Source organism: Phacochoerus africanus, chromosome 8 (genome assembly GCF_016906955.1).
Source record: "Phacochoerus africanus isolate WHEZ1 chromosome 8, ROS_Pafr_v1, whole genome shotgun sequence".
Taxonomy (NCBI): Eukaryota; Metazoa; Chordata; class Mammalia; order Artiodactyla; family Suidae; genus Phacochoerus; species Phacochoerus africanus.
Window position 1 is genome coordinate 88,382,362 of NC_062551.1, and position 18,017 is coordinate 88,400,378.

General features: G+C 53.3%; 1 long non-coding RNA gene across 2 annotated transcripts; it reads right to left on the minus strand.

Annotated features, from left to right (window-relative positions):
- Window positions 1–3,385: 3,385 nt before the first annotated feature.
- On the minus strand, window positions 3,386–12,127 carry LOC125134142 (uncharacterized). 2 transcript variants are annotated; one of them, XR_007136567.1, is made up of 5 exons: window positions 11,391–12,127; window positions 10,909–11,163; window positions 10,554–10,638; window positions 5,630–5,753; window positions 3,386–4,366 (listed from the first exon to the last, which is right to left on the minus strand). It is a non-coding gene; the product is annotated as an uncharacterized LOC125134142 (long non-coding RNA). The 2 variants fall into 2 exon arrangements; XR_007136566.1 differs by lacking the exon at window positions 11,391–12,127 and having other exon boundaries at window positions 10,909–11,337.
- Between the last annotated feature and the right edge of the window lie 5,890 nt (window positions 12,128–18,017).

The window sequence follows — 18,017 nt, forward strand, 5'->3', positions numbered from 1 at the left end:
TACAGACTAGGACAGAGGTTCAGAAAGGGAAACTGACATGCCCAAGGGCACACAGCAGATACCTGTAGCTGCGGGTAACAGAGTTTGGAGAGACCTACAAAAAGGGGCTGGGAACTGTAAGGAAAGCCTTGGAAGAATTCTCTGTTGAGACCTGGGGCTGCCTGGTCAGAATGGGAGGCAAGAAGAGTTAGCTTTGGGGACAGGAAAGGGCACCATGGCCCACTGCAGCTCACTGACAGGACAGTGACTTCTCCACCCACTGCCACTAAGGGAGGGACATCGTGACCTGCCTCTCTGTCTCAGCCACAATAGGGAACCCACAATGCTGCCAGGCACTGCCCGCACCAGCTGGCAGGGCTTGGATGGAGGGTGTGTGTCCTGGAGGGGCTGGAGTCAGAGGTTAAGAGCAGGTCCCAAGGCTCCCTATTTCCAGGGACTGCCCCGTGGGATGACAGGCAAATCACAGAGATGGTCCCGGGAGGAGAGCATCAGGGCTAAAGGACCCTGAGTCCCCAGAGCCTCAAAGGGAGTCTGGTGCACAGGGGAGCCTCTGCACCCCCCACCAGACATCAGAGGAGGCTGGGGAGGGGGCACCTGGGAGCTGAATCCCTCAGCAAATCTAAGTCCTAGCTGAATCCGGCTTCTGGAGGAGGGAAGAGGCTTAGGATGCTGCAGGGGCGAGTGGGGGGTGGTACAGCAGCCCCCACGGCCTCCTTGGTCCACACTGCAGCTCCTTCCTCCCCAGCTGCTGCCAGACCAGACAATGCGCCCATTGTTCTGTATCTCCAGGGGCCTGTGTGCAACTGTGTGTGTCTGTTTCTTTCTGTGTGTGACTGTGTATTGCTCTATCTGTCTGTGTGAGAGAGAGACTTTGTGACTGGGTGTGTGTGTGTGTGTGAGACCAGGTGTATACTTTTGTGGTTGTGCGAGTCTGCATCTGTATTTAGGATGAGAGAGCGAGAGAGGCCTGGTGACTCTCGGTGACTCTCTGAGACTTTCTGGGCGTGGGCCTGTCTGTCCTTGAGACTGCGTTGCTGACTGTGTCGGGCTGTGACTGGGGGTGTAACTATGAGTGTGTACGGACAAGAGAGCGGCTACTTTTTGTGTGAGTGTCCCTGTGGGTGGCTGTCTGTGCCTCAGCAGGTCAGGTCTGGTGGTCAGGACCTTTGAGATGGGAGGTTTTGCCAGGACGGAGTGGCAGGGGAAACAGAAGTGGGGCAGCCAGGGGGGCTCTGGGATGGACAGGGGCAGGGAAGCTGCAGGGACTAGAAACCCCATGGTTTTGCACATCCCCTGTCTGTCTCAGTTCTCTGGCGAAGGCTCGGCCCGGTCCTGGCCTGAGGTGCCCTGAGCCCCCAGGAGAGCAAGGGTGGGGCCAAAGGAGGGAGGAGGGCAGAAGAGAATATTGCCCCATAAAGAAGGTTGTGGGAGGAGTTCCCGTTGTGACTCAGTGGTTAACGAACCCCGACTAGTATCCATAAGGACGCAGGTTCGATCCCTGGCCTTGCTCAGTGGGTTAAGGATCCAGCCTTGCCATGAGCTGTGTTGTAGGTCGCAGACACGGCTCGGATCCTGCGTTGCTGTGGCTGTGGTGTAGGCCGGCAGCTATAGCTGTGATTCAGCCCCTAGCCTGGGAACCTCCATGTGTGGCCCTAAAAAAAAAAGACTAAACATAAAAAAAAAAAAAGGGTGGGTGGGGGCACTTTGAGGCCCTGAGGAAGGCCTTGTTGGGGGTCAGATTAGATGCCTGGTGAGGTGTGGGTGGGCAGTTTCCTGTCAGAGATGGAGGCTGAGCCTTTCTAGGGAGGGACCAGCATAAGCGACGGCCCGGAGAGGGGAAGTGGTCCCAGTGGAGGCCTCAGGAATGGTGACTTGGCACAGCCCAGTTCCCACCCCCAGGGAGCATCAGCTGGGCCCAGAGACCTCAGTTCTAGTGCCAGGTCTGCCTCCTCCTGCTCTGGAATTGTAAGCCCGTCTCCTTTCTCCTCCCGGCCTCGGTTTACTCATCTGAACAGTGACGGCTCGGCCTCTGTGATTCATACTCACTGAGACTGGAGTTCCTCCTTCTGCTTCTATGTGGCAGAGTGTCAGCTGTGAGTCACGCCGGGCCCCTGCCCTTAGGGGTTTCCCATCCAGGGATGCCTTAAGGGGAGAAGAAAGAGCCAGAGCAGGGTTAGATGAGGGGCCTGTGGGTGGGCCAGGGGATGGAGGAAGAGCCTGGAGCAGCACAAAGGGGAACAGCAGATGGTCTGTGTGAGTGAGGGTGGGGATGGAGCAGAGTCGAGGTTTAAGGGACAGGATCCTGGGCTCCGGGACCGGCTGGGTGCTGGGATGGGGTGGGAAGTGGGAGGGATGATGTTGTCCACATGTGTGTTTTGGGTGACACCTGGCACAATGGATCCATCACTGAGACAGGGCATCAGAGGAAAAACAAACTTGGGAGGGAGTTGCCACATCTAGCCTTGTTGAGTTTGAGGTACGCAGGGAACATTCAGGGGGACATCAGGAGGCAGCCGGAAGTCTATGTGCTGCAGCACATAGATATGTGATCATGCTTCCTGAGCCAAACACCAGGGTCTGGCTAGTGACCTCAAAGGGATAACAGACAGAAGGTTCTAAGTCAGAACCGACCCCAGGAAATCTGGATGTCTGAGTGGCTGCTGGTGAGAGGGTATCTGGAGCCAAGCTGTGCATGAGGTCACCCAGGAAGTCCTGGGACAGTGTGAGCTATGCCATTGGTGAGGCAGGCAGCAGAAGAGGCGGCCCCCAGGAAGGGGACCAAGGGGGCGGGGGAGGGGAGGAAAACCCCTAGAGGTCAGAATGATGGCCAACCTTGACCCATGGGGAGAGTTTTAAAAAGGTAGAAATGACCAGAAAGAGCCGCCAGCATCGATTGCATGCCTATTGTCGGGCAAGCCCAGTGCCAACCGCTTTCCATACTTACCTCATGACCTGGTGGGATGTGTCCCATCATTGTTCCCCTTTACAGAGAAGGACCCTGAAGCCCAGAGAGGCGGAAGGTTTCCATGAGCAGAGGAGGAGGAGGTCAGGACTAAGAGAAAGTGGTTTTTCAGGAATTCTTAGGGGCATGGCTGTGCGAGGTTCAGCTGGAGGCATCTACAAAGGGTCCTGATGCTTCCAGTTTGGGAGGGGGCAGTTAGAGATGTCAGCAGGGAGAGGCAAGGCAGCTGGGGGACTTGACCCCCCCCCAACACTCTTGGCACGCTGGGTTCTGGCTTGGTTGTCAGCAGGACCCAGGTCTGTAGCTTCCCTGCCAATCCTGGGCCTTCAACCTAGGTCTGGATTCTGGGGCACCTTAGGGGCCCTCCCCTGGGACCCACCATCTAACCAGTGACTGCATCAGAGAGACAAGGGATTCTGAAAGTTCCTTTTCAAGATGTTAAGATTTTCTTTTATTTTCTTTTCTGACCACCATGTGGAATATCGTGGTTCCCTGGTCAGGGATCAAATCCAAGCCATACAGTAGCTGCGGCACTGCTGGATCCTTTAACCCCGCTGTGCTGGGCTGGGGTTTGAACCTAAATCTGACACTGCAGAGATGCCACCAATTCCATTGCACCACAGAGGACACTCCTGCCCAGAGCTTTCGTTTCTCCATTTTCCTCCCTCTTCCCCTGGTTCCCCCTGCCCCGACCCCACGCAGTGTGTGTTTGTGTGTGTGTGTGTGTGTGTGTGTGTGTCTGTGTGTGTGTGTGTCTGTGTGTGTGTTGGGGGTGGCTGCACAAAGGACCCAGCCACAAATAGGGGTGTCTCTCTGGGGCTCAATTTCTCCAATAGCTAAGAGGTGTGTAATCCCAGCTCGCCTGCCTGCCTCCCCCAGGCTCAGTGAGGTCACCAGAAGCTCAACCCAGTTACTCTGTCCCCAGCCTCTCCCTTCCCTCCTCCCCTCCCCTCTTCCCAACTTTCAGTTTCTTTTCAGTTCCTGGGAGCCTTTGAGGCGGAGATGGCCAAACCAGTGGAATGTGGATTACTAACAACTTTCCAGCCAAAATCCCCCATTTAGGGGGAAGCCCCTTTAAAAGGAAAACTGAAACACTCTTTTTGTCCAGTTGCCAGTCCCACCCCTTCCTCTCCACACTGTTCTTGCCCCATCACCTGTTCCCCCCAAATGATTTGGATCCAAACTGCTGCAACCTTCCGGCTTTGTGACCTGGAGAAGTCCCTTCCTCTTGCTGAGCATCACAACACCTGCTGTAAAACCAGGACATCGGGTACCACTTCCGGTTGTGGCAAGGATTCAGTGAGGGATTGTTGTGTTGAGGCAACTGTAGGGGTGAAGAGTTGGCTTTGTCACTTCCCAGCTGTGTGGCTCTAGGCCCTCTCTTCTGAGCCTCAGTCTCCTCTTCTGTAAAATAGGAATGATGATAACGCCCACTTTTAGGGTTATTGCGAGATAAACAGGCTGGTATCATGATGCAAAGCCCTGAGAAGCAAACACCTGAGGCCCAGAGCACATGGGAACATTCGACTACGTTCCTAGGTGTGATTACATGAAATGCTGGGCAAAGGCCTGACGCAGACTTGAGCCCCTTCTTTTCCCTTCTCTTCCCTTCCTGCCCGAGGGAGAGGAGGTGGGAGTCTAGGACCATCCTGGAATAACCCTGCATCCCTTCCAGCAACTGTCTTCTGGGGCAGGTGGTGGAGGGACTGTCCTAAGGATGCTAAAGTGTTCAGAGGGAAATTTATTTGGCTCAGTCAGTTCCTTTTTTTTGTTTGTTTTTTGTTTTTGACTTCTTAGGGCTGCATCCACGGCATATGGAGGTTCCCAGGCTAGGGGTCAAATCGGAGCTGTAGACGCTGGCCTATGACACAGCCACAGCACCAGCAACATCAGATCTGAGCCATCTGCCACCGACACCACAGCTCAAGGCAACACCGGATCCTTAACCCACTGAGCAAGGCCAGGGATCGAACCTGTGTCCTTGTGAATGCTAGTCAGATTCGTTTCAGCTCAGTCATGATAGGAACACCTCAGTCAGTTCCTTAAATGGTAAAGGAATCTGTCCCTCCCCAGAACCCTGAAGACTCTCTTCTTCTCACACCCCAAAAGTGTCCCCCAGGAACCTCCTTTTAGTGAATTTTCCCAGAAAAGACATACTCCGGACCCCCCTCCAACACACACCTCATCTGTCCATCCCCTCCCAGCCCCTCCTCACATTCTCCTGCTCTCCTATCTGTCTGCACAGGGAGCCCTACCACCTGTGGGGAACGGTGGCAAGGCTCCAGGTTGTGTCCCAGAGATCAGGCTCCCAGCCTCGCTTCCCTCCTCTTTGTCCTTGGCCTGCTGATCTTTGCCTCTCCTGGCCCTTTAGTTCCTCAGAGTGCTAAGTTTCTCGCACCTCAGGGCCTTTGAATAGGCTCTTCCTTCTGCCTAGAATGCCTCTCTCCACTTTCCACTTGCTGACTTTCTACTCTTCTGTTCAGACTCAGATCCGCCCACTCCCAGGGACTTTCCAGATTCCCCAGGGGGAAGGTATGGGTCTCCCACCACCCACTCCTCACTTCTGGGCTCGAGGTTCCCACTATTCGGTTGCCCAAACCAGGAACCTGGGCTGTATCACCAGGCCGGCTCCCTCGGCTCATCACCTCCACAACCAGCCCTTCTCACCTGGACCTGGGCTACTTCATCAGCCTTCTTGCTTGACTCTCTACACAAGTCCAGCCCCTCCAGCCATTCTCTTCTGCCTCAAGGTCACTTTCCAAATGAGGGGGGCTCCATAAATATCTGTTGGCTGATAAGGTCAATGAGTGAAGGAATGAATGAAAGAATGAATGAAATATAGAGTCAAGCAGGTCCCCCTTGGCTTTCAGCTTTACCTTGACTCCCTACTGCCCCCAGGACAACGTCTGTGCCTTACATTCCAAGTCCTCACAATCTGACCCCATAGGGAACTCTGGGCTTCCCCCTAAGCCAGGCTCTCTTTCCTGCCTTCACAAACAGCGACGTAGCAGCTGGTTGGTTGAAATCATGCAGGCAATTATTATGGTTGAAACAATGCAGGCAAGAGATGACGGGGGCCTGCACTGACGGGAGAGGGGCGAGTCAGCCAATAGTGATGTTTCCCGAGGTAGGGACTGTCCTCCGTGCTGGGGATTGTGACTGTGGCCTTGGAGCTTAAGTCTGCGATGCCTATTTCATTCAGTCCCCGTGGCGATATCAGGTTGGCAGTTCACAGATCTCTGAGCCCAAACTTCAGAGGAGAGCTTGGAGGTCTCCCCAACTGGAAGCCACAGAACTGGATGGGATCCACAGAGAGGAGCTGCTCAAGGGGACAGCGCTGGGGGCTGGCCAACATTTAGACTCTGGATGGGGAGCCAGCAGGGGGGTTCAGCTGATGGGCAGAGAAAGCAGGAAAGCCAGGGGTGGGGGCATCCTGAGGGCTGAGGGAGGAGATGGTTTCCAGAAGGAATGCGCGAGCTGCCATGTCAAATGTGCTGAAGGTGGAGGAAGATGGGAACGAGGTGTGGGGGGCCTTCAGGGGCAAAAGTGACAGGTCTTAGCAAAGGACTAAGGATGTTGGGAGTGAGGGGACTGGTGCCTGAGGGTCCAGCTTGGGAAATGGGTGGAAGGGGCGCCAAGTCATCCAACAGGAGGCCTAGAGGAGCAGCGGGGCCACATGGAAACGGAAATAGAGAGGTCGGCTTGGACAGGCTGAGTTGAGGTGCCTTTGGAATGTCATTATGATGTGCAATGAAATCTGTGCTGGAGAGAAAAAGAGAAGATCCCTGTGTGTGTGTGTGTGTGTGTGTGTGTGTGTGTGTCTGTCTGTCTGTCGTCTGTCTGTCTCTGTCTCCTCTGTACGTCTGCATGTGTTATCTATTTGAGAATCTACATGCTAAACATCATGACATCTCTGTCTCCAGTCCAGATCTCCCCAGAACTCTGGCTGCCCTTGGAAATCACCCTGGATGTCCCACAGGGACGTGCAAGACACAGAAAAACAGGCCCAGGGCACAGATTAGAAAGGACAGAGTTGAAGGCAAGATGACCAGTTGATCAGACTGGTCTAGACAATGGCAAAGGTGGCCTGAACTTGGCAGGGGCAGAGGAGGAGAAAAAGGACAGAGACATTCAGGGGGTTCACAGCACCAGATATGGGGTCAAGGTTCCACGTGGAGGGAGAAGGGCTAGAGGAGGGAGGGGGGTGATTCTAGGGGTCTGCTGGGACGGCTGCCCTGCAGTTACCAGTTTCTGTGATTAGGGTCCCCCCAGAGGGCAGAGGATGGGTCATAAGTGGATCTTTCGGGGTGGAGAGGGGGCTGCTGTTGACCACTGCCCGGGTGAGTCAGGGTAGCCGCCTGAAGACTCCTTCCTCTACTTCAGCTCCCTCTGCCGGACCTTGGCAGGGAGGCTTTGCGGGCTGGCGTGGGGGGGTGGCTACTCCCAGCCTCAGTCCCTGTTAGGACCTGCAAGAGTGTCGCAGGGGAGCAGGGACAGGCTCCTAGTTGAGGGCTGGAAACCACCTAGTTGAGTGGACTCTGAGACCCTGGGAGGGCTCTTGGCCTAGAGATGCCATGATGGGACCATGTGCCTCTCTTCCTTTAAACCTGTCCATGGCTCCCTACTTCCTCTTAGAGAAATCCAAGCCCTTGTTCTGGCCTTCACTGTCTTTGAAGCCCCAGGCAGCCTCATCTTAGGCAGAGTCTACCTGGCCGCCAGCCTCATGGTGCTATCAGCAGGACTACCAAACCCTTTCAGCCTGCACATCACCCAACCTTCCTCCACACTGCCAGTTCCGCCTGGCTTGCTACTCTCCCTGTGTGTCTACCCAGGGGGCCTGCCCATCTGTCAAGATTCAGCTCAACAGAGTTCCTGTCCGTGGCACAGTGGAAATGAATGTGACTAGAAACCGTGAGGTTGTGGGTTCGATCCCTGGCCTCCCTCAGCAGGTTATGGATCCGGCGTTGCCCTGAGCTGTGGTGTAGGTCACAGACATGGCTCGAATCTGGTATTGCTGTGGCTGTGGTGTAGGCCGGCAGCTATAACTCCAATTAGACCTCTAGCCTGGGAACCTCCACATGTTGCAGGTGTGGCCCTAAAAAGCAAAAAAAAAAAAAAAGATTCAGCTCAAAGAATACCTCTAGGAGTTCCCTTGTGGCACAGTGGATTAAGGATCTGGCATTGTCACTGCAGTGGCTCAGGTTGCTGCTGTGGCATGGGTTTGATGCCCAAGAACTTCCACATGCCATGGGCATGGCCAAATAGAATGTTAAAAAAAAGAAAGAAAGAAAAACACCTCCAAAAGGCTTTCTTGACCTTGCAGGGGACTCATGTGCCCCAAACTAGTGTCAGCTTCCTGTGGCACTTTACTGAGCTGGTGTATGTCTCTGCTTTTCTGTTTCGATGGCACAAAGCCACAGACTGGCTCATCCAGTCTACCCATGCGGGTCACGGGAGCAGTGGGTTAGCCTCAGTGTATGTAAATGGGGAAAATAGAGATCCCCCTCGTCAAAAGCAGGGAAAGCTAGAGAGAGGTGAATGCTGCTTTATGTGGGCAGTGAAGGACGGAAACACGGAGACCTCAGGAGAGAGGGCGAAGGTAGACAATCTTCACCCACAGAGAGGGGACACAGGACTGTGCAGTGCTCCCAGGCCATCTTCCTGCTCATCCTCGCCTGGCACAAGTTGGCCTTGGGATCATCAAATCCCTGTCTTCCCAAATCCCTGGAAAACAGACATCCGTGACACTCCGCTGGAACCCGGGGCACAAGGTGTGTAGCTGAGCACACCAGACTGGGATGGCGGGCAGCTTGGCCGAAAACTTGCTGGGAGTCCTTGGGCAAGTCATTTAATGGCTTTGAGTCATTTAAGCCTCAGTCTGCTTCTCTGAGGATAATGGGAATAAGAATGGTACCCACCTCATAGGGTTATGACGAGGCATACAAAGTTTTAACATAAAAACTGGCCGAAAGTAGATGTAGAATAAGGATTAGTTGCTATGATTATAACTATTTTATCTAGAGACCTGGTCCCAGTTCTACCATGTTTTCTTTTCTGGACCTGCTTGAGTCTCAGTCTACAAAATGGGACCTTGAAGGATTAAATGAAGCAATGAATGTGGCAGAGGCTTCTAAGATGAGTGATCCTCTCTGCCCCTTGAGGTTCACCTCTCTGGGATGCAGAGGGGTTGTCACCTCCACTCTGCCAGGTTTTACTGGACTCTCTGTCCAGGCAGGATCTGCTGCCATAGGGCCAGCCCATCTCCTCCCCTCTGCCCTCGAGGCAGAATAAGAGGAAAGGGCTGCGGTTGCCCCAGCAGGGACTGTGATTACACAGGACGAAGGACTTCCTTCCGAGCTGCAGGATGCTATCCTGGGAAAGAGCCAGAGATCGTGGGATTGAGGCTGCTGAGGGGAGGGGTCGCTGCCAGGGAGATGTCCAGACCAGGCTGGTTAGGCTAGAGTGGGCCAGTGGAGTGAATAAGTTCTGCAGTGACCTCACTTCCAGAAACCCTGGAGGAGCCCTGTTTAAACCTGCCCTGCGGCTCCTAAGATCACAAAGACAGCAGACAGGAACAGAGACACAGCCGAAGGGATACTACCCTAGGACAGACAGCCAGAGGCAAAGGGCCACCCAGGAGACAGAGACATATATGCATGCTGTTCCCTCCCCCCAGAACATTCTTCCCAGGGTCTGGGGTAGCTGACCTCTCAACCTTCAAGCCTTGAGTGAGAGTTACCTTCTTGGGCAGGACCTCCTGGCCAACCCATGCATTCATGCAATCCTTAGTGAGCTCCAGTTATGAGTCAGGGCACTATTCTACATCTATGATTAAGTCCCTGCCCACTCCATATAAAGTAGTAACTGGGCTCTTTCTTCCCAAACATAGCACACTGTTCATCTTGGACTTCTTTATTGTCTTCTCAACTTCATGGAAAAAGCTCTATGAAGACAGGGACTTCAACTATCCCTTTTACATGTGAACTCAGTGACTCAGTATGAACCTGGCATAGTCCACTAAAATAGGCCCTTGGTAAGTATCTGTTGAATAAATAAATGGACAAAGAGATCAGAGATAGACACAGAGAAACAAACCATACTTGGAGGTGATGCAGACATTCAGAGATGCCCCCAGATGCGAAGCACACACAGGACAGTGTCCTTCAAGCAGACCCTTTCCCCGAAGTCATTCAGCTTGGTCACCAGGCCTGGGACTGCTGCTCAAAGCCATGACCTATGCTGATTCGCATACTCCCGTGCCAGGCACACAGTTGGCATTATGTTTGAGAAGCTTTCTTTGGAAATCTATTTTACTTCTTTAAGCATCTTTTGATGAACAGAAACTTTAATATAGTCTAATCTGTCAATCCTTAAAAAGAAAAAAGTTTGCGGTGGTTTGAGAAAGGCAGGAATGAATAACCCGTCCGAGACCCAGGCCCGGTCCTCTCGCTACTCAGGGCCTCTCGCTACTCAGGGCCTCGAGCCTGGCTAGCAGGTGCTCAGGCCTCACTCTGCACCTGCCACTTTCACGAGGCCCCGCCTCTAGACCCGCCCCTCCGAGGTCGCGCCCTCTTCTGACTTCGCTCCTCACCGGCTCTCACGGGCGCAGAGGAACTAGATGTCTCTTCCTCTTGCCCAGATACTGGTAGTTAATATTCTGCCACCGGTGTTTCCACCTGGAAGGAGGGAAAATGGGGCAGACAGCATAAGAAAAACTCTCTCCGCTTCCTCTGGGTGTACGCCTAGCCCGCCCCTTCCTTCCGGGCTTAATCGCCTCAGGCTCCGCCCTTCCCAGTTCCGTCCGCTCCTCCTGCTCTCCCAGCCACCGTCCAGCCCAGCCTATCCTACTCCTAACTGACCGGGTCCGCCCTTTCCCACAGACCCCGCCCCCTACCGTAGGCCCCGCCCTTCACTTCCAGGGCCTCCGCCCCACCCCGGCTGCTCACGTGAGGCGCGGGCGAACGCCGTAGCAGCTGGGCCAGCGCGCCGAGGGTATATCCGCCAGCCCGGTGGCCCCTGGCAGTAGCAGCATATTGCGAGCAGGCCAGCGCCAGGTGGCGCCCGGTGGGCGCAGGCGCTGCGGGCTCAGCCAGTAATCGCCCAGGCTGCGGTGGGTGGCGACAGGCGGCAAGGCCGGGCCCCGGCAGCCCCAGAAACAAAACTACTGGTCCAGGCGGTGCGGGAGAGTGGCCCAGGGGCGCCTGCGGAGGAGACGGGGCAGCGGTCACCCCAGGAGGCACCACGCGCGGGGAGAAGGCGGCCGCCTCGGATCAGACGCGGCGGCGGGGCGAGGGCTGGGGTCACTCCTGGCCTGTTTGGAGCCCCACCCCCGCCCCGCTGTCTTCCCAGAGAGCTGGGCTCCTCCTCCCTGGGGCTGCCAGACCAGGGCCCTTCATCCCGCCGGCGCCCTCTCCCGGGCTCCCCTCACCGGGACAGAAGAAAATTCACCACGAAGTGGGCCGTCTCGGTGAAGAGCATGGTGTCCTGTCAGCCTGGCTGGGCGTCGGCCTCTTTAATACCTGCCCTGGCGTGGAGGGGGAGGCCTGAAAGCCCATAGTTCCCCCGGGCCCCGCTGTTTTTAGCAGGAGGCGTCAACTGGCAGAGGGGGGTGGGGCAGCGCCAGCCCCTCTGACCGGGTCTAGTCGCTGGTTTGTCTTCACCAGCAGCTTCAGTGGGAGGGAGCCGGTCACCTGTGCTCCAGGATCCTCTGAGACACTCCTCCCTCAGAATTAAGGACAGAAAGGCAAGGACAGGCAGACGCAGCAAGAGGGCGCCCGGGCAGGAAGGTCAGCTGCCATTTGGATAAAATCTTCCTTATTCCACCCAGGGGTCTCCAGCTTCTGCTCACACACCCCTGATGGTAGAAAGAAACCACACCTGAGAGTTCCCTTGTGGCGAAGTAGGTTAAGGATCCCATCTTGTTACTGCAGCCCCCTCGGCCAAGAAACCACACATCAAAAGGCATCGCTGCTCCCAGGCTTAGGAGGCCCCACCTCTAGCTCCCACGGCCTTTATAAAAGCCTTTCCCTTGCTCTGGGGCGCTATTAAATGTTGCAGTTGGAATTCTCTTGGGCCAGCTCTAATTCAGGAGTTCTTATCTGGTGGCTAGGAATGAGTTTGTGGGCACTTCAGAATGCCTTCAACTGTCGGCAAAGTCCAAACTCACATATATTTCTGGAAGGAATCTAGAAAAGGGTTTCTGAATCCTGTTTCTCCCCCTCGCCCCAACCCTAACATTAAAAGCCCTACTCCACTTTTTTTTTTTTTTTTGCAGAAAGGGAAACAGGTTGAGAGAGGGACAAAGCCAATCATTAAACCCCAGGCTTCCTACTACTTGGTCTGCCCTACAAAGGGTGGGACAACTTCTACACTGTGCCCTTGTCCTGCTTAGAGGATGGGGTTCAGGGCTCAGAGCCCAGGCTGGACCCTGCTCCTCCACCCCCTAGGGATCCTGAGGAACATGCTGGCCCTGCTCCCTTTCCCGCACTGCCAGTTTGGACTATTTCCTACCCCACTACCACCCCAGTGACTCACACCGGCTGCTGGGGTGAGTGGGCAGCTGTTCTGAGCCCCCAGAGCCCTATACAGGCCCTGACTTGGACCCCCCAGTTGGGTGGCCATATTTGGGGCTTTAACCTCCTGTTTTCCATCCTTGGGGATTTTCCCTCTCATCCCTTCCTCCTTTCCCTGTCTCCAACCTCTCCCTCCCCGATGGCTCCTTCCCAGCAGCAAACAGTCTTTCCTGTCTTTGAAAAAGAAAAGAGCCCTCCTTTGAGCCCAGATCCTTCTCCAGCTCCCCTGCACAGCCAACATTCTTGAGAGTTGTGTACACATGCTCTTTCTACTTCCTCACGCCACCCCTGCCGTCTGGCTTCCTCCCCCATCACCCCACAAGAATAACTCACCAAGGTCACCACTCTCCTCCTTGTGGCAAAACTCAAGGGATGCTCCTGAGTCTTTATCTGACTTGACCCCTCCACTGACTTTGACACAAACACTCCTGCCTACTTGGAATACGTTTATGCCCTTGTTTTTCTGGACACAGTGCTCTCTGGATTTTTTTGCTATCTTACTGGTTGTTGCCACAAGGCAAATATCTCATCCTTGACTCATTGCCTAATCATGGGTGTTCTTGGGCCTTCTACAGTCTGTCCCAGGGGAGCTCGTTAGTTTCCATGCCTTTGGTGTCCACCTGTGTCAGAGACTTCTCTCAGCCCAGACCTCTCTACCCAGCCCCACACCCATCTCCTGTACCCTCCCCCTGGATGTCCACCTCACCGCAAACATGCCCCACACCTGCCCTTCCTGCCATGGTCCCCAGTTTGGTTGTTGCCGGAACTGGAAATCTGGGCTTGGTTGTAGGCTCTTTCCTCTCTCTTTTCATATTCAAGCAGCTATGAAATCCTTTCCTCTCCAGGATATGTCTAAAATCCAATTGCTGAGTTCCCTTCGTGACTTGGCGGTTAACAACCCGACTGGGATCCACAAAGATGTGGGTTTGATCCCTGGCCTTGCTCAGTGGGTTAGGGATCTGGCATTGCCTTGAGCTGTGGCATAGGCCAATAGCTGTAGTTCTGATTAGACCCCTAGCTTGGGAACTTCCATATGCTGCGGGTGCGGCCCTAAAAAGCAAAAAATAAAATAGAATAAAATAAATAAAATAAATCCAATTGCTTCCTGCTGTATAGCACAGAGAACTATAGCTAGTCACGTGATGGAACACGGTGGAGGATAATGTGAGAAAAAGAAGGTATACACATATATGCATACATACATACATAGATATACATACATAGATATATGGCTGGATCACTTTCCTGTACAGCAGAAATTGACAGAACAGTGTAAACAAACTATGATAGAAAAAAATTAAAATCTTTTTTTTTGTCTTTTTGTCTTTTTTAGGGCTGCACCCACAGCATATGGAGGTTCCCAGGCTAGGGGTCCAATTGGAGCGGTAGCCGCTGGCCTACACCACAAGCCACAGCAAGGCCAGATCCGAGCCGCATCTTCGATCTACACCACAGCTCATGGCGTAGATCTGTAACACCGGATCCTTAACCTACTGAGCAAGGCTAGGGGGATCGAATCTGCAACCTCATGGTTCCTAGTCGGATTCGTTTCCACTGCGCCGTGAAGGGAACTCCGAAGAAAATTAAAATCTGAAAAAAAAAAAATCCAATTGCTTTTCTCCATCTCTACTGCTAACACCTTGTCCAAGCCCCATGGCCTTTCACCTGGGAGGTGGCAGCAGCCTCCCGAGTTATCCTCCGGCAGTTGCTCTCCGTCTCTTACGTGGTCTGTTCTTCCAGACCAGCCAGGATTGTCTTTTCCAACACGTGAATACGTCCCTCTTCCCAGCTGTCTTCAGCACCACGTTCGCACATGGCACATACCAGTCCCAGGGCTGCAGATATTTCCCACCTCCATGTCCCTGTGTGTGTAACTTCTCATCTCAGTTCCAGCGTCAGTTCCTTAGGGAAGCCATTCCAGACACCCAGCTGGCTCTGCCATTCCTTCTCCTCACAGCCCTGCAGCCTCTCTGTGGACTGATCAAGTGGTGGTTCACTAGCCAGTCCCATCTGCAGACAGTCTATAAACTCCTGAGCCCTTGCTTTCTAGGCCCCGGGGATGTCAGGATGAATAGACACAGCCCCTGCCCTCAGTGAGTCCAGAGTGTGGTGGGGTAAATGGGCATTCAGGAGGAATCAAGGAAGAGAACCTGCATCTTCCCGGACACTATGTCAGGTTCTTAACCTGCTGAGCCAAAACAGGAACTCCAAAGGAGACTTCTTTCAGGTGTGACAGTCTGTGGAGGCCTGAGGGGGAAAGGGGATTGGAGGAGGCTCTTCCAGGCAGAAGGAACAGTGTGCTAAAAGGTGGGAAGAAGGTTTTGTGAAGAACTCAGGCGTGGCCATGTGGCTGGACAAATGTTGTAAAGAAACTATTGATGAGATTTGAGTAGGAGAACAGCATGGCTGCATGTGATCTTTATAAAATAATTCTGGGAGTTCCTGGGCGCTCAGTGGGTTAAGGATCTTGGGGTTGTCACTGCTGCGGTTCAAGCTGCTGCTGTGGCACAGGTTCGGTCCTTGGGCTCGGAACTTCTGCATGCTTTAGGCATGGCTGAAAAAATAAAATTCTCAACTAGAGGAATCAAGCAGGGAAGGAAGCACAAGACTGATTGGGGGTTGCTGGAGTAATCCAGATGAATATTAATGGGGGCCTGATTTAGGGCAGTGTCAGTGGACTTGGAGCAGAATAGACAGTGGTCACCTGGACTGGGGGTGGGGGAAGAGAGAGGGAATGAGAATGATACCAGTGTCCTTACCCCAAGGGCAGGTGGAGAGAGGCCAGTGGGCACTGGAGGGGATCCACACCCCTGTGGGGTCCAACCCACGGATCTACCTGCCGTCAGGTTGCTCAATGTCCTCCCATGGGCTTCATCCATCCTTTTTCCCAGAGGAACAGATGGAGTCCCAAGAAGCAGATGGCTGCTAAGAAGGCCTAGGGGCAGGCAGAGGGGAGGAGAAAGGGGAAGTTGGGTCAGGGACCAGATATGATGGGGCTTCAGGGTAAGTGGCATCAGCGGTTTCCTCAGTCTGGAAATTCCACTGTCTCTGGCTTCAGCCTGAGGCCCCCCCCCCCAAACTCTTAGATGCTCCAATTCAAGGCCCAATCCTTAAGAGTCCTGGGGGCTTTCTAGGGGCTGTGAGTCTGTATCTGAAGAGCCACAATGCCCTGACCAGTCCCCAGGACTCTAGAGAGTCACTAACATCGCTGGGTACTTCCCACGGGCTGGCCCAGTGCCCATTACCTGCATGATCCCCTGAGATCTTCACGTTAACCCTCGGAGACGTAGTATCCCCCATTGTACATACTAGACTTCCAGGGTTAAGAGACTTGCTCAAATTCAAACAGCTAAGATGATGCAGAAAGAGGATTTGAACCAAGGTTTGACTGACATCAGAGTCTGTGCTTTTAACTCCTGTGCTATATTAAGCCTGTCGACCCCTTGGTTGATTGGCTCAGAAAAGGAAGGAGGCTTTGTGGGGGATTTGCTTGTGGTTGGAGTGGCTGCCCCCCTCTCATATCAGGCGATGGGAAAGGGTAGCGCTGACGTTGGTTGTTGCCATGGTGATACAGCAACCCTTTCCCTGCCATCTCCATGGTAACCTGGGGGGTCCATCTGTACTTCGCCCCCTCCTTCTAAAAGAGGGTGCCCTAGGGAGGGGCTGGCTAATAAGATGTCTGAGAGTGAAGTCCGGGAAGCCAGCGATTTGAGTACCCTCCTTTCCCCAGGCTCCTCCCTATTCCTCAGGCTCAGAGAAGGAGTCTGGGATGTGGGGGTCCTGCTTTGGGGTTCTTGGGACAGCTTTATCTTCCAGGGTGAGGGAGGGAGCTCTGCCTATCCCATCTGGGGATTCCCCTGGAAATGCCCGCCCCCCTCCCCCTCCCCCACCAAGTTCCTCAGCTCCTGAGCAGAACTGCTAGGTACTTGACAGAGGGAGGCAAGAGAGATTCCCTAAACCTTTCCAAGGCTGGGCATCACATTGACCCTTGGCACATGGTTGGCTGGCTCTCTGCTGCCCCTTGAAGCCAAAGGTAGGAGCAGTAGCAGCTTCTATTGGTCAGTGGTAGCCGTACCCAAGATTCCTGCCTGGTGCTGCATGTGCGTGAAGCTGCTGAAACCTTCCACTAGGTGTCATTAGCCCCCTTTTACAGATTTGGAAATAGGAACTCAGAGAGTCTAAGTAACTAGCCCAAGGTTGCAGAGCTAACAAGTGGTAATCAATCTAGATCAGTAACTTCTACAGGGGGAAAGAGGAAGACACAACAGAGGAACATCCTGGAAAGGGAAGAGAAAAATAGAGGGAAGTGACCCAGGTTGGATCCTGTCATGCACCGTCACCCACAGAACAAAGTTCAAATTCAAGTTCTCCTGGATCCAGCTTCTCTTCTGCTGTTAATTCATCCCTGGGTCCCTTGAATTCTGGGCTCTGCAAGGGCAAGTGCTCTGTCAGATAAAGGCCTGTATTCTCAGCACCTGCTATGGCCCAGATAGGTGTTTGTGAGGGTTTTTTTTTTTTTTTTTGGACTTTTTTGTCTTTTTGCTTTTTTCTTGGGCTGCTCCCAAGGCATATGGAGGTTCCCAGGCTAGGGGTCAAATCGGAGCTGTAGCCACCGGCCTAACACCAGAGCCACAGCAATGCGGGATCCAAGCTGAGTCTGCAACCTACACCACAGCTCACAGCAACGCCGGATCCTTAACCAACTGAGCAAGGCCATGGATCGAACCCGCAAGCTCATGGTTCCTAGTCGGATTCATTAACCACTGCGCCACGATGGGAACTCCGTTTGCAGATTTTTTGATAATGGCCATTCTGGCTGATGTAAGGTGGTACCTCACAATGGTTTTGATTTGCATTTCTCTAATAATGACTGATGTTGAGCATCTTTTCATGTGTTTTTTGGCCATCTATATGTCTTCTTTGGAGAATTGCTATCTTCTGCCTATTTTTTGATGGGGTTGTTTGGTTTTTTTGGTATTGAGCTGCAGAAAATATTTATAAATTTTGGAGATTAATCTCTTGTCAGTCGATTCATTTGCAAATATTTTCTCCCATTCTGTGGGTTTTCTTTTCGTTTTGTTGAGGGTTTTTGGGAGACAGGAGACTGAACCTGACTTTTGGGTTACATGTATTTTTTTCCAATATTAAAATAATACGGGTTCCATTAAAGCAAAATTGGAAAGTGGGAAATACTCATTCAGCTTTCAGGCAGCCTTCCTGTCATGGGCCCCTCCTAGGGATGGATTCTGCAGCATCAAGTCTGAGGATGATGAGGCAAGCACTAGCATCACTTATCAGCTGGGGGACTCCAGGCAAATCACTTAAAGCTCAGTCCCTCACCTGTAGAATAGGAATAAGAAATCAAAGTTTGGTTTTGTTTGTTTGTTTGTTTGTTTGTTTGTTTTTCTTTTTTGGTCTTTTTTGTCTTTTCTAGGGCCGCACCTGCAGCATATGGAGGTTTCCAGGCTAGGGGTTGAATCAGA